At 43.0% G+C, this 26,977-nt stretch overlaps 1 protein-coding gene across 2 annotated transcripts in view; it reads right to left on the reverse strand.

Moving 5' to 3' along the window:
* PTPN3 (protein tyrosine phosphatase non-receptor type 3) overlaps positions 1 to 8,422 on the reverse strand; it is a 188,594-nt gene extending 180,172 nt beyond the window's left edge. Inside the window, exon 1 of one of the 2 annotated variants that reach the window (XM_053265893.1) lies at positions 8,398 to 8,422. The gene's annotated coding sequence lies outside the window, so the exon portion shown is untranslated. Of the gene's footprint in view, positions 1 to 5,063; positions 5,297 to 8,397 lie in introns of those variants that run through there. The other variant, XM_053265892.1, reaches the window with a different exon arrangement.
* Between the last annotated feature and the right edge of the window lie 18,555 nt (positions 8,423 to 26,977).

The raw sequence follows: 26,977 nt of genomic DNA on the forward strand, positions 1-26,977 counted from the left end.
TTTGCTAAAATGCATAACCTACTTCACAGGGTTGTTGTGAAAGAGAAACTCAAGTATGTAGTACACCGCTCTGGGCTTCTTGGAAGAGCGGGATATAAATGTAATAATAATAATAATAATAATAATAATAATAATAATAATAATAATAATAGAAGAAAAAGAAATAGAAGAAATCACCAAATACAAAGATCTACAAATTGAAATTGAAAGGCTGTGGCAGAAAAAGACCCAAATAACCCCAGTGGTAATTGGCACCCTGGGTGCAGTTCCAAAAGACCTTGAAGAGCACCTCAACACCATAGGGGCCACAGAAATCACCACCAGCCAATTACAAAAAGCAGCTTTACTGGGAACAGCCTATATTCTGCGACGATATCTATAACAGCAACAACATTGACAATAAAATTCTGGCATCCCAGGTCCTTGGGAAGGATTCGATGTCTGGATAAAACAAACCAGTCAATAACACCTGTCTGACTGTGTAAAATAATAATAAGCAAGATCAAGAACCTGGAAGAGAAAGAACATTACAAATACTTGGGCATTCTCCAGGCTGATAACATCACACACACTGAAGTTAAAAGAAAAATTGGAAGTGAATACATCAGGAGAGTTAGAAAAATCCTAAAGTCCAAACTCAATGGCGGGAACACCATACAAGCCATAAACACCTGGGCTATACCTGTTATCAGATACACTGCAGGAATAATAGACTGGACCCAGGCAGAGCTAGAGATGATGGATCGTAAGACCAGGAAAATCATGACCATCAATCATGCTCTGCACCCCCGCAGTGATGTAGATAGGCTCTACCTCCCTTGCAGCTCAGGTGGAAGAGGAATGCTGCAAGTCCATCAAACAGTAGAGGAGGAGAAAAGAGGCCTTGAAGAATATATAAAGGACAGTGAAGAAGATGCACTTCAAATGGTCAATAACACGAAACTATTCAACACCAATGAAACAAAGCAGGCCTACAAGAAAGAACAAGTCAAGAACCGAGCAGAATAATGACCCAAAACACACAGTTAAAAGCACCCAAGAACAGCTAAGGACAAAACATTGGACTATTCTGAAGTGGCCTTCTATGAGCCCTGATTTGAATCCTATCGAACATCTATGGAAAGAACTGAAACATGCAGTCTGGAGAAGGCACCCTTCAAACCTGACACAGCTGGAGCAGTTTGCTTAGGAAGTGTGGGCCAAACTACTTGTGGACAGGTGCAGCAGTCTCATTGAGAGCTACAGGAATCGCTTGTTTGCAGTGATTGCCTCTAAAGGTTGTGCAACAAAATATTAGGTTAAGGGTCCCATCATTGTTGTCCATGCCATTCTCATTTGTGTTATTATTTGACATATTCTGTTGCATCAAAACTCTAAAGCAAAGTCTGATTTTTGTTAAATGCAGAATAAACAATGATGGGTGCCAATTACGTTCGTCAGTTTCAAGTTATTTCAGAGACAATTGTGAGTTCTTCTTTTGTGAAGGGGTACCAACACATTTGTCCACATGTATACATGTCTATTGACACTCTCAAAGAATTCCAAAAAGGTTAGTGAGGCAGGACTAGCCCTTGCAGAAGCCTGCTAGCCACATGCCTCTTGGACTTCTTTAGTGATTTGCAGTAGACAGTTTTATGAAGTCACCCCCATTCTAAATTCTATAAACCACATAAATTGTTTTAATTTGCTTATCTAAAGATTTCAGTTATTTATGCTCCCCATACAGTATACCAAAGCAATCTCTGGAAATGGAAGGCATCCAAAACACATGTCCCTGGAATAGGGTTATAACCCTGGTCTAGGGTTTTAAACGTATTCACCCCTCATTCTTCATCCTGTTCTCGGTTGGGGATAACTTGTGTATTCAACATGTTGCATGTTTGTTTATATAGGAACATGGGAAGCTGCATTATAGAGAGTCATTAGGAGCTGCATTATACCAAGGGTTCATTACTTTTTTCATCAGTCAGTCTTTACACAAACATAATACAGCTTTTGCATTACTTGAATTTTTGAACTGCAGAAGTGTTTTTAGAACTTTTTTTGGAACTTCACATTTTGTGTTTGGCTGCACATTTTAAAAAGTCCTCTCTGTGTTTGATCCAAGTTTAGAGGAAAGTTCCTTGCAAGTTCCATCTCCCCTCCTTCCAAAAGCCCTTTCCACTTGCATAAATATGTTCCTGAGGGCTGCTCGGAAACATACACATACACAGATGGAAAGGGCTTTTTGGAGGGAGCAGAGATATGTGAAAATTACCACACACACACACACACACCCGTCTCCACACCCAATCCTCTGCGCAAATAAGCCTTCAGCACATTGAAGGCTTCTTACAGATCTCCAATCCTCCTTCCATCTGTGCTGGATATTACCCTGTGTCTTTTAGCCACTAGATTTCTTTTAGTCACTTAGAGCCAGCGTGGTGTAGAGGTTAGAGTGCTGGACTAGGACCGGGGAGACCTGAGTTCAAATCCCCATTCAGCCATGATACTTGCTGGGTGACTCTGGGCCAGTCACTTCTCTCTCAGCCTAGCCTACTTCACAGGGTTGTTGTGAAAGAGAAACTTAAGTATGTAGTACACTGCTCCAGGCTCCTTGGAAGAAGAGCGGGATATAAATGTAATAATAATAATAATAGGTTTTAAAAACAGTTTATTTTAAAATAGTTTATTTCTTTGTCTTATCCCCATTAAACTCAGAAATAGGGATGTGTATGGAACCAGCGACTGCCGGTTCGAAGGTGAGGGGACAGCTTTAAGGACTGGGGAGGGTGCTCTTACCCCCTCCCATTGTGTTCCCCCCACCAGTGCTGTGGTTTAAAATGGTCCCACGGGGCAGCAGCGTATCTCCTTTCTGCCCCGGTGTGCATCGGACTGCAAGTGTCTGGTGCGCACGCACACATTATGACACAAGTCTTGAATGCAACACTAGTCTTGAATGCAGGCTCCAGCCTTAGTACAAGTATCTAGCACAACACCTTCATGCTACTGTATATTTCTGCAAGCACTTCATTACCCAGAACGTCAGCCATTGTCTTTTTTAATACTGAAGAGCATTGCATAGAACTTAATTATTTCTCTTTGTTTTCATGGTGAAACTGACTTTTTTTCTTTAAAATGCTAAATAAAACTGTTTAAAATTAGTAAGTCATGTTTTCTCTCCATTCTGGTGCACAAGTAAGTGTGCTCAATTGCAGTCATAGCCATGTGTTAATATCTGTTTTGCATGCAGAAGGTTCCAGGTACAATCGCTGGCATCTCCAGATAGGGCTGATAAAGACTCCTGCCCGAAACCTTGGAGAAGCTGCAGCCTGTCAGTGTAGACAATACTGATCTAAGTGGACCAGTGGTCTGACTCTGTATAAGGCAGCTTCCTATGTCTTTCTCCAGTCCAAACCTGAATAAGGCTGAAAGCCTTCAGACCAATTTTTTTTTTTTTTTACCTTCCAGAAATCACCACAGGATAAAAAATTGTAAATGTCTTTGGAATGCAGAGATAGTGCTATCAAATTATCTTCACCCTGAACTGCAAGTAAATTAAATTACCATTTTTACATTGTGAACACTTTTGGGACAGGAAACAATCTTATTTGTCTTTATTTGTAAACTGTTTTGAGAACAGTTGAAAAGCAGTACATACATCTTTATCAAGATACAACTATGACACATACTCCTGTCAAATGTTAAGCACATTTAAGTCCTATTGATTTCAGTGAGAGAGTTAAGTACATGCTTAACTATCTCACATTTAAATAACTGGCACTGAAAAATGCTAGTTTGTCAAGGCAGCACTCATAATGTGCTTCCAATCCAAAAAAGATCTGGCTGCAGTTCTCCCTTTTCTCTGAAACAGTCGATCTATTTTGTTTATTCCCAGCAGTAGTTAGCCTAACAAAACTTACTATGTTTTCAGTGCTAAACTACCTGAATGTATACATGAGTCACTGCTTAGCAAAGGCAGTATGAAAGCAAGGCATCACATCAGCCAATAAAACATCTTATCCTCCTCCTTATGGAGCTGTACAAGAATGTAAGCTTGCAAATTACTGGAAATCTATCCTGCTCAGATTAGCAGCAGCACTTTCTTTTCCCCTGTATTATTTCATGCTGGTTTCCTAGAATTGCCAAACAGCTTCAGAAATGGCCCATCTGATTAATGAAATTTTATCACATTTTAAAGATTCAGGCAATAAATGAAAGGATTGCAATAAAGTTATTCAATAAACCTGAAAGTACAGAGATGTACACATTAACGTAACATTTCCCTTCTCTTCCTAGAATTCAAGTCAGTGTCGTCTAAAATTACACATTTGAGTATGAATAATCTCTCAAAACAACTACTTTGCTTTATGTAATGTGTGTTTTCCTAACTCTTTACAATACCAGTGTGCAAAATAAGACTGGCAATGAAAATATCTAAGGGTCAAAATAAGTGAAGACTTATTTTTCTACCTATAAAAGCACCTGGTTCCAAGTTCTACTATTACACTCCCGCATCACACTTTGTTTAATGTGACTAAGAAACAGATCCAGGGGCAGGCTCTGCTGGTAGAGGCTGGCTTAGTTCTTCATGTGATGCATTCCTAATGTAGTTTATCCACTGAGATTTAGAATTAATCTGAAATGGCTGAATAGGGCTCTAGCTAACTTTCCAGGAGTGGTTATACTGCTATTTCTCCTGAAAACTATGTATACAGACATACTGTTATACTCACTTTCAAATGCATCCCAGGATGCAGTGCCTCTTGGATTCTGACCTCCTTTGGAGGAGAGATCACTGAAGCTATATAGTGTTTTTGTAATCATACTCCTACAAGCAGCAACAGATTACTTTGAATCCTCAGAGAGAAAGGCTGCACCCTAAGGCAGGAGTGTCAAATTCAATTGGGTGGGGGCTGGATTTTATCCCAATGCACCACTGGCAGGGGGGGGGTTGCATATAGCCTCACTCTGCCTTCTGTCACCTCATGCCCATGTCACACCATGGGGGCATGACACCCAATGTTCCCGTGCTTCCTGGAGACGAGTATGGGAAAGGCACCCAGCAGCAATAACGGACTTACTTGGGAACAGAGATGTGGAGAACTCTGGGCTGGGCTGAGTGCAGGACACAGATTCAGAAGCCTCAATAGTAGCAGGCAATACTCTCCATGGTTATGAATTAGGAGATTAAGCAGCAAAGAGCAAGCTTTTGAAGAAGGTTCTCCCCTGCTTGGTATTCAAAAAAGGAGCTAGGTGCAGAATTCTGGGAGCTGGGTCAAGCAACTGCAATAGAACTAGCACTCTCTATATTGAGCTTTTGCTATCCATAAAGTTCCTGGGGAAATGAGCAGCTTATAAGGACTTCCTGGAGGGCCACACCCTTCCCTCACAAGCCGAAGCAACTCACAAGTAGATCCTCTAATCCTCCTCCCCAGTAGACCCATTGGAAGGCATACCCCTGGCAGCCAGCCTTGTGCTCTTGTGCCAGGCTTGCAGGCAGAGGCGCACTAACCCCTGGACCTTGGGGACCCAATCCGGTCCTCCAAGGTCTGGGGGAGGCTCCAGATGGCTGGGGCCGGGGGGCTCCAGCAGCTGAGCCACCCTGCGCCTGCCCCTCCAAAGCTCTGCTTTAAAAAAAAAAGTCTTACTACAGCGGTGGGGTGGGGGAGCAGTCCAGGGGAGGGCCCTGGCAGTTGTGGGGTGGGAGCAGGAGAGATGCTGGCCCCATCCATTTGGGTCAGTGTCTTTAAGCAACTGTAAGATGAGCCTGCACAGTTGTGATCATCGCAAGCCCATGACATGATGGGCTTGCAACGATCTCTAAACTGCACAGGCGGACCTCACAGTTGCTTAAAGATGCTGGCCCAGATAGATGGGGCCAGCGTCTCTCCTGCTTCCACCCCACTGCTGCAGGGGGAGAATAGAAAAGGACTGCTCCGCTCCCCCGAGCAGTCACCTCTTGGCTGTGGTACAACTTTTTTTAAAAAAAGTGGAGCGTTAGTGGGGCAGGCCCCCCCAAAGGAGGTTTGGGGGGCCTTGCATGGGGGGGGGGCTCACAGCTGGGTGGTCCGGGCACCCAAATTACCTTGGTGGGCCCCTGCTTGCAGGGTCTCTCAAGTCTTGCTGCATTATTGTCTTGGGGAATCATGGAGGGGTCTCTCTGGAAAGCCAGGCAGCTAGTTCTTGGGTTCAGGGAGCGCCTGTTTGTAGGGGATCTGAGGGTCCTGGTTCCTCTATGGCAGGGGCAGCCACCACTGTGGGAGTCTGATCTGTTGGTGGGGTCATGATGGGGGCATGGACCATATCCCCCTCCTCAGGGTCTGCGGACTGCACATAGTCTGATAAGGACTCTATGATCACCAGCTCTGAGTTCAGAATGGTACCATCCTCTCCAAGAGGGCCTCGCTCCCAAGCTCCTCATCTGAAGACCCCATGTGAGGTGTCTGACTCAGATTCCAGGTCTGGGTAGTCTCTGACAGATGTTCAATCTGAAGTATTGTACTGGCTTACAAAATCATAACCACGGAAACATAATTTGGCTAGGTCATCCTTGTTCTACTGAACTTGCTCTATAAACTGCTGGCAAAAGGAAAACCAGCCAATTCATGTGACAGCAATGTTTAAAAAGAATTTGGTAATGTGTGCCTCTGAGCATATGGTGTCATAAAACATGTTACCTATGCAGCCTGTTAAGGTAGTAGATTGGAGCATGGGGAACCTAGCCAAACAAAAATCTGTTTGCAGAGAAAAATACAAGCTGACCGAGAGATAGGACTTGGATATTAGTATGTGTAGCACCCTTGGAGCACTGTAATCAGGAGCAAGCCTTAAGCATCGTTATACATCTAGATTGTTGCAGGTTGTTCCACTGTTCTGTTCCTTTTTTAAAAAAAGCAACGAAAGGGTTAATAAAAGTGAAATATTGGAAATATTTCAATGCTACAATATTGTTTTTCAGTGGATGCCTTTTTGGATGCCTTTTGACAGTGAAGCAGCCATTCTGGGCTGTTGCAGGCTGTTCCAACTGTAAAGGGATTAATAAAAGTGCAATAGCCCAGGATGTTGCAGGCTATTCTGGGCTGTCACATTCCATTTTTGGCCTTGAAGGGATTAATAGAAGATTAACATTGGAAATATTACAGTGTTAAAATATTGTTTTTCCGTGTCTCCAACACATCCTACTGGTTTTGGGATCCAGTTGGATTTTTAAGGGGTTGTTCCAGCCATTCTGGCCTGTTCCATCCTGTTCTGGCTTTTACCAAGATGCCCTCTATCTGAAATCAATGTGGGTATTCACACCTTCAGCTTTCCTTTCAGTTTCCCCTGCTGTCCAAACAGTAGCAAGGAATTACTGAATTTTTCATTCCCCTTCCATTTTTCCTGCCCACTACCATCGATCTCTTTTTTATTCCTCCTATTCTCCAATCTGCCACTAGCAATACCCACTGTGTTACCGCCCATTGTTGCAACCACTTTGAGGGGTGCATGCATGTCACCTATGGTGCATCATAATACATGGTACATGACATAAAACATGTCATAATGCATGACATAATACATACATGTCATAATACATGACATAATACATGACATACATAATACATGACATAAAAGGGAAAGGGTTTTGTAGTGATCATCCTCCCCTCCCTGTAAAGATGTAACAGGGAGTGAACCCTTATCTTGAATGACAGGCTGGTGAACTTATTAGGCAAGTATTCTGTTTTTTATTGTATTTCCCCCTCTAACATCATTATTCATTCTGAGAGAATTGGTAGAATAGAAAACTAACCAAATAAAATAAATTTACGTACACAAAAGCGTATAGCAATTTTCTTATAGACACTTGATCTATATGATTGTGGTTATATCTAAAAATTTGACTGGCTTCCTAACCATATGATCTGGTGTGGAATTTTGCAAATACAAACACAAGGAATATTTATATACCGTTTTCCAACAAATTTTCCCAAAGCAGTTTATCCCAATAGTCACCTGCCCTGCAAAAAGAGTTCCCACTACTGCCTATGGAAGATGCAAAGCCACAAGTGGAACAGGGCTTGAGTTCCCTCGATTAGACTCTACTCATTGCCACTTGACATATAAACACACACACTCTCTCTCTCCCCCTGCCCGCCAATACACACTCCAAATGAAGTTCAGTCACCCACACTGATATTTAGACAGGGAGAAAAACTTGTTTTGCCAAATCTTTTGTTGTGCCAAAATGTGTTTTTATAAAAACTCAGTCTCTCACTCAGTTTAAATGTGCAGAAAACTCATTTTCCCTTTCCTATTCCCCCATAACATCCTCATTGGTACAAGTTACAATCTTTACAAAAATTGAGAAGTGAAATATAATTATTCTAAATAAATAATGTTTCCTTTCTTATATAAAACTTATAATATAAAACTTACATTTTTCTTGAGGAGAGGCACATTCTAGCCATATCTCCTGCTCCACCATTGTATTTTCTGTTGATTGTTGTTATGTTCAGATCTATATGTAGAAAAGTCCAAGTCATTCATAGTAACTTCAGAGCTAATCTCATAAACTTTGCGCCCTCCTTGTCCCAATTACAATAGTAATTTCCGTATTATTTTCCTTCCAGAGAAACCTGTAAAACAGGTCCAGGAACGCCTCTGCTATATGTGTCAAAAGAGGCTTTAATTTATTCATTGCACCCTGTACACAACAATGAAAGGGAGTAAGCAACTCATACTTCACTCAGAATTGCCACCTTTTTTCTGTCAGGGCTGCTTAGAAAAATGCAAGCGCCAAGTCCTCGAGAAACTGCAAGGCTGACACTTCATAATTGCCTGGATTCCTGAAATTTGGTACGCATGTGTAGTTGAAGGTATGCGTCTTGGTCACAAACAGGGCCAGTTTCAGGTTTTAGGAGCTCAGCTAACTGCCCTCAATGGGCCTCCTACCTGAGTGGGCCCCAAGGGAGTCTTTTTGCTACCACCATACAAAAGCTAGGGAACAAAGTCGTGATCTTAGAGATTAGCAGTGCACACTTCTGAACTCCTGAGTCCTCTGCAACTGCTCAACAGTGCTGGCCCCTGATGATGGCAGCACTGCCCACATACTTTCCTGGTCATGTGTTTCAAGGAGGAGGAGATGGCTATGTGCAGGGGTGGGGGTGGGGAATACCAAAGATCAGGGCTGTGAACACTGTTGAATGGTAAGCACTGGTTAGGGTTCATTTAGCTCTCCAAACCCCCTTTCATGCTGAAAATGTTAGCCCAGGGGTGTAAAACCCTTAGCCCACGGCCGTATCTGCTCTGTGAAGCTCCTTCCTCCAGCCCCTGATGGGGCGAGTTGCTCCTTCCTCCCCACTACCCCAGCCATGCTGCTCTGCAACTTCCTCTCCTTTTTTTTTTTTTGCATTTTAAATTTTTATTGGCTTTTACAATAGCTTACAATTAAGTAAATATTGACTTCCTGCTTACCTATCTGCGCAGTTCACGTTAACTATACATATAAACCATTGCTATAATAATTCAAAACATAGATACTCCACATTACTACTCGATTTTACCCAACCCAACCTGCTGTTATTACTATATTTCAAAACCTGCTGAAAAGTCCATATTAGAAAAATAATTATTTAAGTAAAGCAAAAATGGTTCCCAGTCTTCTTTGAAAGATTCCAAATTTTCATCCCTTATAAGTGCTGTAAGCTTTGCCATCTCAGCATATTCCAAATTTTTTATCAACCAGTCTTCTTCTGAGGGCATTTTAGTGTCTTTCAATTTCTGCGCTTATACTATCCTAGCTGCTGTGGTTACATACATAAAAAATGTTAAATTTCTTCTGGAGAACTCTCCTTGAGTTATTCCCAGCAGGAAGGATTCTGGCCTCTTAGGAAATGTCACTTTAAAGATTTTCTTCAACTCATTGTATATCATAACTAACTAAATTTTGTACTTCATTTAAATTTTTTAATTTACAGCCCTTCTCTTGAAAACATAACAAATCCCTGTAGGTACCCCATTCAGATTGTATATTTGTCTCTTTACGTGCCAAAGCCTCAATCGGGGATACTCATAATGGTGTTTTATACTCCAACCATTTTTTATATTTTGCCCACACGCCCATCAGACTCCTTCTTACATAGTGATTAAGAAAGTCTTTATGCACTTTGCTTTTATCATACTGCCCCTTCCTCTCCTGGCAGGGGCATATCCAGCCCGCCGGCAGCCCATGTGCGGCCACGGCGGGTGCCCCGATAGCCCCGCCCCTGCATCTGATGTCAGACACGGGGATAGCCACGCCCCTGCTTCTGATGTGGTCTGGCTCCTGTGTGGAGCCTTGAGGCTCCGTTCGGGAGTTGAAGCTTAACTGCTGAAGGGGCCGTGCAGCCCCTTTGGCAGTTAAACTAAGGCTGGCACTGCTTTCGCAGCGCAGCTCCCTGCAGGGAAGAGTCACTCCTGGGCTGCATTGCGAAGGCAGCGCCAGTCTTAGCTCCTGAAGGGGCCATTCCTGAAGGGGCCATTCGCTGCCTTCGCAGCACGCAGCCAGGAGCGACTCTTCCCTGCCTTATTTTAGCTCCCGAAGGGGCCGCACAGCCCCCACTCGGGAGCTAAACTACCACCCCCGCATCTGATTTTGGGGCTGCTCTCATGGCCCCTGATTGGTCACCTGCCCGGGTTCTTTGAACCCGTTGGCCTAATGGTGTCTCCGCCCCGTCTCCTGGTGTATCAGCCGATGCTCAGTCCCCGTCCCCCCCGCATGCCATCACGCTGCTCCAAGAAATAAAGGGGAAAGGAAGGAGCAGAATGGTGCAGCATTGGGGGGGGGAGGAAGGTGAACTGAACCACCCCCCACCACATGGAGCTCCTTCCTTCATCCCCAAACCTAGGACCAGGCGAGCTGTTGCTTCTCCCCACCCCCCCGCCACCACAATTGCACCGTTCTGCTCCTTCCTTTCCCCTTTCTTTCTCAGCAAAGTGCTGATGGCATGCGGGGGTGGGGGAGGTGAACTGAACCTTCCCCCGCTGTGAGCCACTCCTTCCCCCACACCACACCTGAGAAAGAGAGTGAGAGAAAGAGGGAGGCTTTCTCCCTGCAAGGGAGGGAGGAAGAGGGGAGGAAGAAATTAAGGAAGAGGGAGGAGAGAAGGCAGCAGGAGGTGCCTTCCCCACAGGAGTGGATGGATTGAGTGGAGGTAAGGGAGAGGGGAAAGAGAGGTTCTGCTTTTCTTAGGCATGATGTTGTTTTGCAATTATTGAGCTGACTATTGACTGTTAAATCTGTTGAGAACAGTAACAGTTAAAATGTGATTCAGGTTTTTTATGAAAAATGAAAACAAAAATTTCTGTGAGCAATTCTGGTGTAAAATGTAGTGCAGTCAGCTAATGTAAGTGGCAGGATTGTTCACACAAAATTTGGTATCTGTAGGTAATGGGAAGTCACCTAATGGTGCAGCAGGGAAATGACTTGACTTGCAAGCCAGAGGTTGCTGATTTCAGTCCTTGCTGGTATGTTTCCCAAACTATGGGAACACCTGTATTGGGCAGTAGCGATATAGGAAGATGCTGAAAGGCATCATCCATACTGTGAGGAAGATGGCAATGGTAAGCTCCTCCTGTATTCTACCAAAGACAACCACAGGGCTATGTGGTCACCAGGAGTCAACAATGACTCAACGGCACACTTTATTAGGGATGTGCACAAAACCACCTGGCCTGTGGGTTTGGCTCAACCCTGAACCTTTGAACCAAACCAGTTTGACATCAAACCGGTTCGTTTTCGAGCCTGTTTGCACACCCATACACTTTACTTTAGGTAATGGGAAGGATGATAAGAATTTTTTCAAAGAGCTACTAAACAATTTTTTTCCACCAAGCATATGAACAGTTTCCACCCAGTGTAAAAAGTAGTGTATTCAGCTAATTTAAGCGAACGGCTGAGGGAGGAAGAAAGAAAGAGAGTGAGAGAAAGAGGGAGACGGATGAAGAGAGAAGGTGGCATGAGGTGGTACGAGGCTATGTGCACTGCAGCCCTCTGGAGGTCCATGAGAATAAAATCCAGCCCACCATCCAATTGTGTGACACCCCTGCTTTAGACCATTCTGTTCAGTCAAGAGAGAGAGAGAGAGAGAGAGTTCTTTTGTGGACACAGAATTCAATGGAGTTGCATCAGTATAAAAGAATGTTGAACTGGGTATAAAAGATACCAGGTTGATTAAAGGCACAACCTCTCCTAGTGCAAGTGCTGTCACATGCATGCACATGGAGGAATTGCCATGGGAGTACAATGACATCCTCCTTCTCCTCCTCCTTCAGCATTTGTACAACAGCATGGCAATGACCTAGAATTGAAGGTAAGAAATGTCAATTTTCCCATTCTAACCTTTTCACTAACCCAGGATTCTAGCCATATATGTACTCAGGTGCAAAGGAATTTAAACTTCTGTTCCCATGGCAAAGTTTAATAATCCATGCATCACATGGGTGGATCTCAGATAAAGAGCATGAACTTGATTTTCTGATGAAGAGAACCTAGCTTTTAAAAAAAATTATTGTACTGTAAGTGCAACTCAGTGATAATCAAAGCTAGTAACATTCAGTTTTGAAATACATAGGTCTTAAGTGTGTTAAGGAAACTAGGAAGAGCACATCCATCAGTGAGTGCCTCAGGAGTTAATAACAATTCAGTATAATGAATACAATTAATATGAATCAGAACGAGTAATTAACATGAGTCCAATGAACCAACAGTGTGTCAAGTATTGTGTAGAATTTTCCCAAGAAGACTGTTTAAAATGCTTGCACCCTAACTGGGACATTTGATCCCCTCTGGTGTTTGCAAATATAATTATAGCCTTTGCCAGTTGCATGGTTCAGTCTCACATTTAGTCCCACAGTTGACTACCATCATTGTTTGAAATATATAGAAAGTATACACAGTAAGGCTCAGATGCTTCATAACGCAGTACAGGACCAGGACAATGTGATATATCTTTGCTGGTACCAGGCACTCCACCCTTCCCAGATTGATTTGGGCCTCAAAGACTATAGAAGAGTGTGGCTGCATGGAGACCAAGTTGTGAGCAAGCACAACTGGTGACATCCCACAACATTGTTTCTAATCACATGGCACATCTGTTAAAGCATCAGCCTTAAGCCCCAAATTCCCTGCTTTGTGGAGCTTCAGCCAAAATGAGGTAGCCTTAGCTCTGGTCTTGAACGGGCAAGTTTTTTCGACCATCATACCTACTAAAATAACTTCAACTATTCATACAACACTAACAATGCTCTTATTCACCCATTCTGTTGCTGAATTCAGACGTAACAGGAAAATGGAGGTCCCTTCACCTCTGGTTTCCCAACCCACATGTCCAAATTTGGGGAAATTGAGTTTGTGGGAGAAAGGGACCTGTGGGTTCCCTCCCCAAACTCCAATCTGAACCAGTTCAGAGTGTAGTTTGGGCACTGCAAACTCCATTTCTGCAGCACCAGAATTATATCCAAACAGTTTCGGCCCCATGGAACCAGAGTTGAGGGAGGAAGTTCCTCCTTCACTCTGGCCTGACTGGCTGTGTGGGCTGTCCTCCTGTCAAGAAGAGAGCCAGCGTGGTGTAGTGGCTAGAGTGCTGGACTAGGACCAGGGAGACCTGGGTTCAAATCCCCATTCAGCCATGATACTTGCTGGGTAACTCTGGGCCGGTCACTTCTCTCTCAGCCTAGCCTACTTCACAGGGTTGTTGTGAGGAGAAACCTAAGTATGTAGTACACCACTCTGGGCTCCTTGGAGGAAGAGCAGGATATTTAAAAAAATAAATAAATAAATGTAATGTAAAGAAGGAAGCCTGCACAGCCAGCTCCCCCACCTCTCTGTAGTCTTGCTGACCAGAGAGGCTAGAGGATTTAGGGGCAAACTGAACCTAATTACTATGAATTTTTTGTGGGTGGAACCAGAGAAAAGGTTTTGCCCTGTTCTTTTTAATGAGGTGTGGGATTCAAAAAGGGTTCCCAAGCTCCTGAATTGAAGATCTTTTCAGCTGTGTTTCAGTTTGGGGGGAAGGGGGAGGGCAAAGGAGAATCAGACAGCATCCCTCCCTCTTCTTTCCTGATGGCTGGCTGGTGCTCAGCAACATTTCCTTCAATCAATCCATAAGGCTGAGGGAGGAATCTGAGAAATAGCCAGCCCGTCAGGAGAGGAGAGGAGAGGAGAGGAGGAGGAATATTTCCAGACTCCTCCCTGGAAAGGAGTGCTCTTGAATGAAGCCAAGATGAGTCCTGCTATCAGGAACCAGCAGTGTGCCAGTGAGTTGTGGTGGTAGGAGGGGGAAAGTAGAGATCGAGCTGCCACCCACTCTTCCTCAGGGGCCCAAGAATATACCCCACTCTCATTCAATTATTGTTACATTGAGGATCATGCTTGAAGGCATTTACATGAACTTATTTTCCTGCATATATGGTGAGATGAGATCTTTAACAATCTTGTGAGAATCATTGAGATTTCTGACATACAATATTAGAATAAAGCAAACTTACATTTTTATGAGTAATCATAAGAGACACACAAACTCCTTTAAAAAGTTTTTGCTGCTTTCATAAGATTTATATAAGAATTTGTATAGATCTGCTGCAGTGTGATATTTTGTTTGTGTAATATATTGCTGTATATTCAGTCATCCAAAAACCTTCAGTATAAGATGAGAATTAAGGTGCTTTACGTTTTCACTTGTGTTCTAAAAAGCAAGGAAATTCAAAGTTAAGGTGCCCATCTTAACTTCTGCGCCATATAAGCTGTAAAGACTTCGTACAGTCTGGTATATGATGCTGGCTTTAGAAATGAGGCTCCATGCACCCACACTTTGCATTGGTCGTCTCTCTGTGTCCAAGCAGACATTCAACAGCAGCAGCTTCTCCAATCACTTCCTAGAGATTTCCCTGATGGATTTCTGCCTGATGCATCTCTACAAGGTGCTTCCCTCAAATGCTATGTACAAGGGCTTGTTGGCTTTCAATCTTCTTCTTCTTCTTCTTCTTCTACTACTACTACTACTACTACACCAAAAGACCTGGTATAGCTGTTCAGAGTGTCAGTGGTTCAATAGCTAGTCACTGATTTCAGCAAAAAGAAGGGGAAAAATCCTCTCTGAGCAGAGCAATGCAGGCAGGCAGCAATAGCCTGAGAAGAATCCACTCCAGCAGGCAGAAATCCAGTCAAAGGCCAGAAAGCCAATGAGGCTGCCTCAGAGAGTTCCCTTATATATATTTTGAAACTCCCTCCTTCTGCCTCCCTCCTCCCAGCCAATGGGGACACAGTTGCCCATACCAACCATATAGCTGAACGATAACAAGCCAACCAAGAAGCAAGGAAATTGCCAGCCAATCATTATTCAGTGCCAGAAAACCACCAGAAGCATTACAAAGTGCAAACAAAATGGCTACCTGAATCATTGAATTGTTTCAATTCAAAGCAAAGACAATTTGATCCCTAGAATCACCATTGGGTCCAATGGTGATTGGATTTGAGGTCGAATCAGTAGAATTGACCCAATTAGTCAATGAATCTCTATGAACATGTTAGAGGTTGTTGATTTTTACCCACAATAGGTAAAACAGCAGAACACTAAGAAATGAGCACACACTCGAGTTACTGAGTAGGTAGCAGAGGATGGTTTGGATACTGCAGCTGTTTAGAGAAAACACATGGAGATCCTTGTAGAACTAAATACTAAATATTTATTGGTTAAATACACTTGGATAGGAAAGACCTATATCTAATCTAAAGGACTACATAGTGGATAGGTAAGAAGAGAGAGAGAGATATGTTTCCATCTGCTCTCTAGGAGGAAAGGAAGGATTGTGACTCAGCACAGGAAGTGCTGCAGAGTCAGTTCAGGGGTCATAGAGTAGGGACAGATAGGGAGACCCTGACTCACTGTCTCTACTCCCAATGCCCCTAGTGGTCATTAGGACAGTTGGTGCACTGGAACTTCATCTCCAACACCCCTTCTCATCGCCTGTCGCACCTGGTCACGACTCCCATCTTCTCACAAAGCATCTGAAATCTGTCTTTGGATAATGGCTTGGTTAATCCATCTGCCAGCATCTCTTCTGTGGGGCAGTACCCCAGCTGGACCACCCCTTTTTCTTGTAAGTCCCGAACATAGTCGTACTTTATGGGAATATGCTTAGTTTGAGATTTCATCTTCTCCATTTGGGAAATCTGGATACAACTTTGGTTGTCCTCAAACATCACTGTGGGCTTTGGTTCCTCAATGCCAAAGTCCAATAGTAGTTGGTGTATCCATACTGCTTCCCTGCACACTTCACTTGCTGGAATGTACTCCGCTTCTGTGGATGATTGTGCGACAAGTGACTGCTTGCGGCTACTCCAAGTTATGGCTCCACCTCCATACAGGAACAGGTGTCCACTTGTGGACTTGCGGTCTGTTCTGTCCTCGCCCCAGTCTGCATCCACATATCCCACGAGTTCAGTGGGAGGAGGATGAGTGTGTGTGCAGTAAAAATAGTGCTGCTGTGCTAGTGTGCTGTGACTCAATGACAGCCTTCAAAGTACAAAGCTGCTGGTGCTGGTTTGAGAGGTAAAAATGTCCACCACCCCCACTGCTCCCCCCACCTGTCTTCTCTTAATATATAGCTTGTAAGGAATGAAAGAGGGCTGTGAGATGATTTCTATAAAATGCATAATGGAAACTTCACTGAAAATATAAGCTTTCTGTGTCACAAACGTGAACATGTAAAATCACTGTATTGTTAGGAAACAGACTGAAATTAAAACAGAATGTATAATAATGCTATTATATAAATGCATGGTATAGACATGTGTAAAATACTTGAGCTTTGGTTGCACCATTTAAAAAAAATGTTTTAGAAGTCTGAAAAGGACATCTAAAATGACCAAGGTGTTCCCTATGTTGGGAGTTCCCAACCCCAACCCTTTTCCTTCCCAATATTTTGTCATGATTGCTTGTTCACACACAGCCATTGTTCCCCCATCTGCTACTTATCTGTGTCATTTTGTATATATGCATACTTTTAGATTGTAGGCTGTATTTACTAGCTTTCTTTGACACTTGGTTTGTATAAATGGCCCCATCCCTGAGATTCCCCCCTCCCAGACTACACTGATAGAGGAATAAAATATATGCAATATATTTTTAAATTAATGTGCTTGCAAAAGAGAAGTAAAAGAACAGTCGGAAATTTGTGGGATTCAGCTACAAATGTTATTTATTTTATCTACAATTTATTACACACACACACACAACTTTCTTTTTTTAAGTTTTAAGTTTTAAAGTTTTAATAACAACAACAACAACAACAACTGGCATTTAGGTTTACTGCCTCTGAACATGGAGGTTCCACCCGGTCATCATGACTAACAGCCAGTGATACTTCTCAGAGAATTTGTCTATCCTCTTTTAAAGCCAACTAAACACATCATCATCACCACTTCCTATGGCAGCAAATTCCACAAAATAATTACAGACTGTGTGAAGAAGTGCTTCCTTTGGGCTATCCTTGCTCTTCTTCATTTTTTAGTATTATGAGAGAGGGAGAAAAGCATCTTTCTATTAACATTTTCTACATTATGTAGATTTTGTAAACCTCTATAATTTCCTCCCTTGGCTGCCTTTATTGTTTGTTTGTTTCTCTTTTTTAACCTAAGAGCCCCAAACACTTTAACCTTGCTTGTAGGGAAGTTGTTCAAGCCCACTGGTAAAACTTGACAGTATTATTCCATTGATAGAATAATGATAGGTAACTGATAGAATAATGATAGGACTGATAGGTGGTGCTCTTTCCAGACAGTGTTTACTTCATCAAAATAAGTATCAGCAATCAAAAATATTAAATATAGGAACTTATAAGTAAGCTCCTTTTAAAGTCCCTACAAATATTTACTTACTTGGATGAAGTAAATACTGTCTTGAAGGAGCACCATCTATCATACAAATGGAATAATGTACAGTTGTGTGTCTCACTGATTGAACTGTGTGAAAAAGTACTTCCGTTAGTTGAACTGCTTTCCAAATTGCAAATTGAAGTGCTTTCCAAAAAGAAATAATTATTTGCAATGTATATGCTACTTTTTAGGTTTAAATCTTTCGGCTTTGCTCCTGCCTTGCTAGGAAACATAGTAGCATCTTGTGAAAAAATTGAGAGTTTGTAAAGGTGTTTGACTGAGAAGAGTGTGGTGGCATTCACACATTGGTTGGTAGAAATTTCAACCAGGAATGGTAGAAATTTTCCCTGCACTCACAATGGGAGGTAAGTCAGAGTCTACTCTTAATAATTCCACTATGTTTATAGGCAAGCTGCAAGAGTTCTAAGCAAAAGAAGAAAATAAGGATAAACCCATTATTATGAACAGGTCTCAAACCTGGTTTGACCAGGATTGTCTTTTGACAAGATAGAATCTGGTGCAAAGTTTTAAATCTTGCAGGCAAAATCCGGCCTTAGTTTTGGTGCAGAAAGTCGTCGTCCTTAAAAAAACAGTACAAACTATTAGGGAGAAAAAGCAGGCTGCTATAAAAGAGACTTGGCATATTCTAACCCAAGCAGTTAAGGCTAAAAATCCACCACTATTTTGGAAGGTAACAGCCAACCAATAAGATTAGTCAACCAGGTTCCGGTGGAGGCCTGGGAAGAACATTATAGCATACTTTATAAGGATTCAGAAGAGGAGAATGAGAGAGCAGAGTGGGAAGGGGAGAGTTTACCAGCATGGGCCCCCGTAACTACAAATGAAATAAAATCCTTAATAGATGCACTGAAGACAGGTACGGCCCCCGGAAGTGAGTGCATTTTACCAGAGGCAATCAAAGCAAATTTAGAGTGGTGGATTCCAGTCCTGGCCTCATTATTCACCTATATCAACTGCAAAGAACATGTCCCCAAAGATTGGGAGGTTGCATTCATAGTCCCGCTATACAAAAGTGGTAACAAGGATAACCCAGCCAATTATCACCCAATTAGTCTGCTAAGCATAGTCAGCAAACTGTACATAAGCCACCTCCATTGGAAATTTCAGGAATGGTTAGAAACAGAGGACTCTTGGCAGGGTACAAGCTGGCTTTAGAGAAGGGCAATCTACAGTTGATCAGGTCTTGGTGCTGCAGCATTTAGTGGTGGAATATTCTGGTAGATCCAAGTCCGCTCTTTATGTGGCATTTGTGGACTTTAGGTTTGCGTTTGATTCCTTTTCGAGTTCAAATTTATGGAAAAAAATCAAAGCAACCAATACAGACAGGCGTCTGCTTTTACTTATTCAAAAGTTGTCCTGTAATAACTCATTACAAGTAAGATGTAACCCACAGGGGTTGTTATCGAATGCAATATCTGTGAAGAAGAGAGTCAGACAGGGTTGTATTCTGGCCCCCTCTCTTTTCAATGTTTATATTTCCTCATTGGCCACTAGCCTGGATAAGCCAGAGTTTCAGGCTCCAGTATTGGCAGGTATCCAGGTTCCCTTTTTGCTTTATGCAGATGCAAGCAAGCCCATGGCCAGCTGGTGGCATGGTGTGTACCTGCCACACCAAAAAATTCTATTTCCTCCTCAGCCTCACTGACTGTTTTCACTGAACATTTTATAACCTGCCTCCCCTGACTTCTGCAATCCCCCCCCCCCATTTTTTTGAGGCTGGTTACAGGCCTGTGCAGATGGTGCTGCGGTAATTTCATGCATACCAATTAGCCTGAAAAGAGCTCTTAGGAGCGTCTCACATTACTGTTTGGAAAATCAGCTGAATATTAATTACCATAAAAGAAAGTTCTGATATTCACCAAAGGACGTCAGACAATCAGTTGGTCAGTCGGGGGTAATAGAATTGAACAAGTGTGGAGCATTTAGATATTTGGGGGTAGTTCTTAGTGCCATGGGCTCTTGGAAGCCCCACATCAGCAGTGCCATGCAGTCAGCTCAGAGGAGCTCCACAGCTATATTAAGATTCTTCAATGGCAAAGGAGGGGAATTGGTACCAGCTGCCCTGAAGCTGTTTGAGGCCAAGTGGTTGACCCAAATTTTGTATGGCGCACAACTAGGAATTTACAGTACATCGAGCATAAGGAAATGGAAACTGTCCAAACTAAATTCTTGAGGGCAATTCTTGTCACACTTAGATGTGTGTCCAATATAAGGTTGAGATTGGAGACTGGGATTCTAAGAGTGGAGGCAAGGACATGGAAGCTGATGGGCAACTATTGGCTGAAGCTCAAATTGTGTCCAGTAGGTTTGGCTCCTCTGGTGCTCGCTGACAATTATAAATCAGGTTGGGAGACAGCACTTAGGGAGAAATTTTTGTCCTATGGACTGCCTGTTGAGTACCTGTCCTTGGGCCTTTTCTAGGCCCAGAAGGTATTTGCGCAGATACTAGAGAATGTAGAATGCCAAAAGGATCTCAGTATGATCTCTGACCTCAGTCGAGAGTATTATGTAAATATCAGCTATTCTCCAGCAAAATATCTATCATTACTTATCTTCCCTGAGTTACATAAAGCATTCTTCAGAGCCAGATTTGATGTGCTCCCTTCGGCAGTACTTTTTGGCAGGTATAATAAAATGCCTCAAGCCAATAGAATCTGTCCTTGCGTCGAAGGAATGTCTGAGACAATACAACATGTCCTTTTGTACTGCTCCTTCTATAAAGATCCATGTGCCATCTTGATTAAAGTAGAGTGTGCTGTCAAGTCAATTTTGACTCCTGACGCCCAGAGAACCCTGTGGTTTTCTTTTGGTAGAATACATAAGGTGTTTACCATTGTGTCCTCCCGTGCAGTATGAGATGATGCCTTTCAGCATCTTCCTATATCACTGCTGCCTAAAAGAGTACCAGTGGGGAATCGAACCGGCAACCTTCTGCTTGTTAGTCAAGCATTTCCCCGCTGCGTCATTAGGTGGCTGCCATCTTGATTACACCCTTGTTATTGAATAGACCAGGTAGAGATAGGTCTTACTACACACATTTTCTCCTCTTTGATGAGTGTGTAGATATTACCTGAAAGGTAGCCAACTTTTGTTTGATAGACATGAAAATCAGACAACAAATGACTGCCGACAAGATGTAATTTGATCTTGCTACCATTATTATACTTAATTTGATCTGCTGTATCTATTGTATTGCATGGGGGGGGGGTGTTTTGACTTTTGAGTATCTGATCATTGATGGTAAATAAAGTTCTTCTTCTGTATTGAACAGGGGTTTTAAGTGTTGGTGACACATTTTCAGCCTTAGGAAGTCATACTTAATTGATTTTGTGTTCCCTATAAATAGGACAAGTCACTAAAATTCATGCAGGAGAAGTGTCTTTTATATATATTGCATGGACCCAAATAATAGGACTTTTAAAACATTGTTCCTCCAAGTTGCAAGTTTAAAGATCCACAAAAGTATCTTTTACACTAAGAACAGAAAAGAGACTGCAGTAGGACTTTTGAAGTTGTGGGGCCGAAAGCATTGCCTATAACCATTATGGTAGTCGGCTCCTTTTCTGTCCGAGCCCTGGGAGCACAGCCCAGTTTCCTTCCCTGTCCTCTTCTCTCTCTCTCCTTCCCCCACTGCAGCTATTCCTTTTACTGCCCATTGCTGATCCTCTGCCTCAGAAAAAGGCCTGCTCAATTCCAGTGGGCAAATTTGTTTTTGTCTGGCAGTGAAGAGCATGATTTGGCCAGGCTGGGAGGGCTACTCCAAGGTCAGTTGTTCTGCTGCAAAGAACAGCCTACTGGTGTTGGCTGGTTGTTGGGGAACAGATCTGTGCTAGTTGGCCACACTGGAAAGGGAGGAGCCCTTCCCAAACCATGTGTGTTTCCTCCTCACCTCCAGCCAACACCAGCGGGCTGCTCTGTAAACAAATTTCTTTGTTACTTTTAATTCCTTTGTTACTTTTAATAGATTTTGGGATATAAGAACCCCAGCTCAGAGCAGTCCAACCCAGACACCCAGAGGGAGAATGCTTGTAAACTGTTCCCGAAGATCATGGTTGTGTCAGTGTTTGTTTTGAAGACCATCCGCCCTATTGCAAAGCCCAGAGAGAGAGAGCATTGTGTGGATGAGCCTCCAGAGATTCCTAACTATGAAAATCTCTGGTCTCTAAGAGGTGGTTTTACTACCTTGTGTCTCTTGACCCCTTGCAAACTTCAATCCAGCTCCCCAGAGGTGCCCTTGCCAACAGGATCTTCCAGTCAAGGAAGAGCTAGGCAGACAGGACCAATATATTCCTCCTTTTTGCTAACCTTAGGAACTAAATCTGCCCCCCCCCATTTCTGCTCTCCATCCCTAGGATAGGACTCCCTCCTTATCATTTTCTTCCACAAGATCTTCCTTCTTGTGGAGAAAAGGTACTACTAAATCTAGGAGGATGCCAGCATGGCTAACAGGTACCATCAAAGAAGCCATAAAAGGGAAGAAGACTTCCTTCCAAAATTGGAAGGCCTGTCCAAATGAAGAGAACAGAAAGGAACACAAACTCGGGGGGGGGGTGCAAGGTGGAGGTACAAAGAGAGTTTGAGGAACATTTAGATAAAAGCATCAAGGGGAATAACAAAAACTTCTTTAAATACATCAGAAGCAGGAAACCTGCCATGGAAGTGGTTGGACCATTAGACAATGAGGGAGTGAAAGGGATTAATAAGGAGGATATGGAGGTTGCAGAGAAGCTAAATGAGTTCTTTGTATCTGTCTTCACGGCAGAGGATTCTGAGCATATACCTGTTCCTGAACCAGGCTTTTCGGGGATGGAGGCTAAAGAACTGAGTCAGACAGAAGTGACAAAAGATGATGTTCTAAACTGTCTGGAAAAACTGAAAACTAGCAAATTGCAAGAGCCGGATGGCATCCATCCAAGAGTCCTCAAAGAACTCAAATGTGAAATTGCTTGACCTCCTTGCTAAAATATATAACTTATCCCTGCAATCAGGCTCTGTACTGGAGGACTGGAAAGTAGCAAATGTAACACTGATTTTCAAAAAGGGATCAAGGGGTAATCCAGGAAATTACAGGCCAGTTTAACGTTTGTTCCAGGTAAATTGATGGAAAACATTCTCCAGGCTAAAACTGTAAAGCACATAGAAGAACAGGCCCTGCTGGGAGAGAACCAGCATGATTTCTGCAAAGGTAAATCTTGCCTCACCAACCTTTTGGAGTTCTTTGAGAGTGTCAACAAGTGTGTGGATCAAGGTGATCCAGTTGACGTAGTATACCTGGACTTCCAAAAACCTTTCGACAACATTCTTCATCAAAGACTCCTGAGGAACCTTAGCAGTCATGGGATAAGGAGACAAGTACATGTGTGGATTGCTAACTGGTTGAAGGACAGGAAACAGAGGGTAGGGATAAATGGAGAGTTTTCACAATGGAGGGAAGTAAGAAGTGGTGATCTAGAAGTAGGGGTAAGAAGCGAGGTGGCCAGATTTGCAGATGATATCAAACTCTTTTGGGTAGTGAAATCCAAAACAGATTGTGAGGAGCTCCAAAAGGATCTCTCAAAACTGGGTGAGTGGACAACAAAATGGCAAATGTGCTTCAATGTTGGCAAGTGTAAAGTGATGCACATTGGGATAAAAAACCCCAACTTCAAGCATATGTGATCTGAGCTGTTGGTGACTAACCAGGAGAGGGATTTTGGGGTTGTGGACAGCTCGTTTAAAGTGTCGACTCAATGTGCAGCAGCTGTGAAAAAGGCCAATTCCATGCTAGGAATCATTAGGAAGGGGATTGAAAATAAAACGGCTAATATTATAATGCCCTTATACAAAACTATGGTGCAGCCACACCTGGAGTACTGCGTACAATTCTGGTCACCACATCTAAAAAAGGACATTGTAGAACTGGAAAAGGTGCAGAAGAGGGCAACCAAGATGATCAGGGACCTAAGAGCGCCTTTCTTATGAGGCTGGGCTACAACACCTGGAACTATTTAGTTTAGAAAAGATGACTGCGGGGAGATATGACAGACATGATAAAATCATTCATGGTGTAGAGAAAGTGGATAGAGAGAAATTCTAGAACCAGAGGTCATCCCATGAAATTGATTGCCAGGAAATTTAGGACCAGCAAACAGAGGTACTTTTTCACACAATGGGGCTATTTAGTTTAGAAAAAGGACAACTGTGTGGAGACATGATAGAGGTCTACAAAATCATGCATGGAGTAGAGAAAGTGGATAGAGAGAAATTCTTCTCTCTCACACATAACACTAAAACCAGGAATCATCCCATGAAATTGATTGCCAGGAGATCTAGGACCAACTAACGGAAGTACTTTTTCACACAATGCATAATCAACTTGTGGAATTCTCTGCCACAAGATGTGGTGACAGCCACAAGCCTGGATGGCTCTTAGAGGGGTTTGGATGACTTCATGGAGGAGAGGTGTATCATCGGCTACTAGTCGGAGGGCTATGGGCCACCTCCAGCCTCAGAGGTAGGATCCCTCTGAATACCAAAGGACCCCTATTCAGAAATAGGATTTCTGATCATGTGTATTTATGTGGTCAGAAGCGAGGAAGTCACATAACCATAATAATATTAAGCATGCCGCAAGGTCTTTAACTGGAAAACTGCACAAGACCAATTTCAAAAGCCCAAAGGAAGCCTGAGCATTGTGGAAAATTATATTTAAGAACAGACATCTACACTCACGCTGAGTTCATGAGAAAAGTTTGCCAAGCCTATATGATACCTCTGTTCCCGCATTCTCTCGCTGACCTCCGTCATCATAGAGACCAGTCCAGGAGAGCTTCTCTCAAATTAGTCTCTCCTCTTGCTTAAACCATTCCTCCCCCTTCTGATCCTACCCTTTATTGCTGCAGGTTAAATCCACTGGGGCATTTTCCAGACAATGAGATTTGCGCAGGTTAAAGTGTTGCAAAGAGCAACGGTATGAAGCAGCGGTTTGAAACTGAGAATGCAGCGTTTCTTGATGTTTTTTTCAACATATTGTGACAGGGTTGTGGCCATTCAAATTGCCCACCACTACGGAGGGTTTTCCGGGCAGGTGGTGTCCATATTCCAGCTAAATCACATTCCTTGCCCCCCCCCTCCATTTCGGGCCTATGAGGTCGCAGAGAGGGATGACATGACAAGGTTGTTGTTGTTTTTTAATTCTCTAGGCGGTTTTGCGCAGAGCTTCCACTAGGGGGAGCACCAGGGTGCAAACTACAATTCCACAATTGCCTCTTGCTCAAGATCCCGAGCAAAAAATAAATAAAAAAAACCCCTTCACATACAGATAGGGGCTTTAGATATCAACAAATCCTTGAACTGCAGAACGCACCCTCCACACTACATGGCATTGAGAAGAGCTTGCAGACTTGCTGGTAAATGCAGTCCACTGGGCTTCCTTGCAGTAAACAAGGAAAGAAAAGTATGTTGCCTAGCAGTAAACAAATGGGATTGCAGAAAATTAAATTATTCAGTTCACTGGGCTTCCTCTTAAGTGACCATTCTCTCTCCTTGCCCTGGACTGCTCCATTGCCTTGTAGTAAACAAATGGGATTGCACAGAAGTAAATGATTTAGTTCAATGGGGAAGCGCAGCTCCTTCTGTTCTGCTTGTGCAAGCAATGAAATGAAACAGAGTGGAATTTTAAAAAACACAACAAAAAACATATGCCCTTACATATCAACAGAGCCTTGATCTGCCGAATGACCCAGCCAATCCACAGCGCAAAAAAGGAGGCGGAAACATAAACATATTCGAAAAATAAGTCTGAAAAATCAAAAGCAAATGCTATTAAAATCAAAAGCCGAAAGCAGATGAGAATCGGGTTGCACCTTTGTGCAAAAACCCAGACAGAATTTTTTTAAAAAAGAATTTCTTTTCTTTAAAAAAAATTATTTCTGTTGCAGAGGACAGAAAGAGCTGTAAAAATCAACAAATGGTTGCACTGCGATTTGAACCATCCACGCCACACCATACTGCAATGCATAAACTACAGGGCAAGCCTAAAACTGGAAAATACAGCTACTTTCCTGCAACGCATATACAATGGGCTGCTGCACACCAATAAAACCTGAAACAAGGCATTGGAAATATGAATGGCACCTTGCTGACTGCACAGCAACCGCGATGTCGAAACATGGGCAATAGGGAGGGGCACTTAGCGGATATGTTGCAAAACTGTTGGAGTGTGCAATGCAGAAAATGCCCCGGAGTAATGAGACCACAGCTGCAGTGCATCTCTGTATTTTCCCTTTCCCTCCTGCTCTAGCAAAAACACTCCCCTGGTTCACTATTTTCTTCATCTATCAAGTCTTCCTTGCCTTTCTCCTCTCTTAACAGCCACCTGTCCTAAGTTTTACCAATTGCCAGCCATTTCAAGTGCCAAGTAGACAGAGTTGTGCCTTCCAGAGCTTGATAGTTTCCCCCCATACACTTCAATTGCACTGTTTGAATGCATTGCAGTGGTTGTTTTGTATTAATGATCCTTGCAAGCAAGTCTGTTCTTCCAAATCCCCCAAGTGAATGAGCCATTTTGCTAATTCCCTAATCAGAGTGCATATATTGATTCCCTTCTGATCAATCTTGCATGTTTTGCAATGAAAGCCCCTCTTCCCCACTTGCATCACTCCTGTGCCTACATACAGGTTAGTCCATGGTTCAAGGATCCCTAGTAAGACATGAGAATCTGGCCCCACATCTTGTAACAAGCTGCTGTGTGGCTGGGCAGAGGGGGGCAATTGGTAATGCATCATGCTATTGAGTAAGAAGTGGCAGCATTTGGCACCCTGCCTCAGGAGTCTGAAGATCTTCTGCTGCGCCTGCCAAGCAGATCATCCTTTGACATACATCATGGTGTTATCTGTTTGAATTGACCAGACCACTGAGCTAGAAGCTCAGTAGATTAAAAAAAGGGGGCAATATCACCTGACATAGCTCCTCAGTCTGAACTGTCCATCCCAGCTTCTCAGTAGCACGGAGGCAGGGGAGAACCCAGCCACCAAGGCAGAAGCCTCCTCAACCCCACTTTCCTCTATACCAGCAGGTTTCAGTCTTTACCCAAGCCTGCCA

The sequence above is a fragment of the Hemicordylus capensis genome, chromosome 6 (genome assembly GCF_027244095.1).
Source record: "Hemicordylus capensis ecotype Gifberg chromosome 6, rHemCap1.1.pri, whole genome shotgun sequence".
NCBI lineage: Eukaryota > Metazoa > Chordata > Lepidosauria > Squamata > Cordylidae > Hemicordylus > Hemicordylus capensis.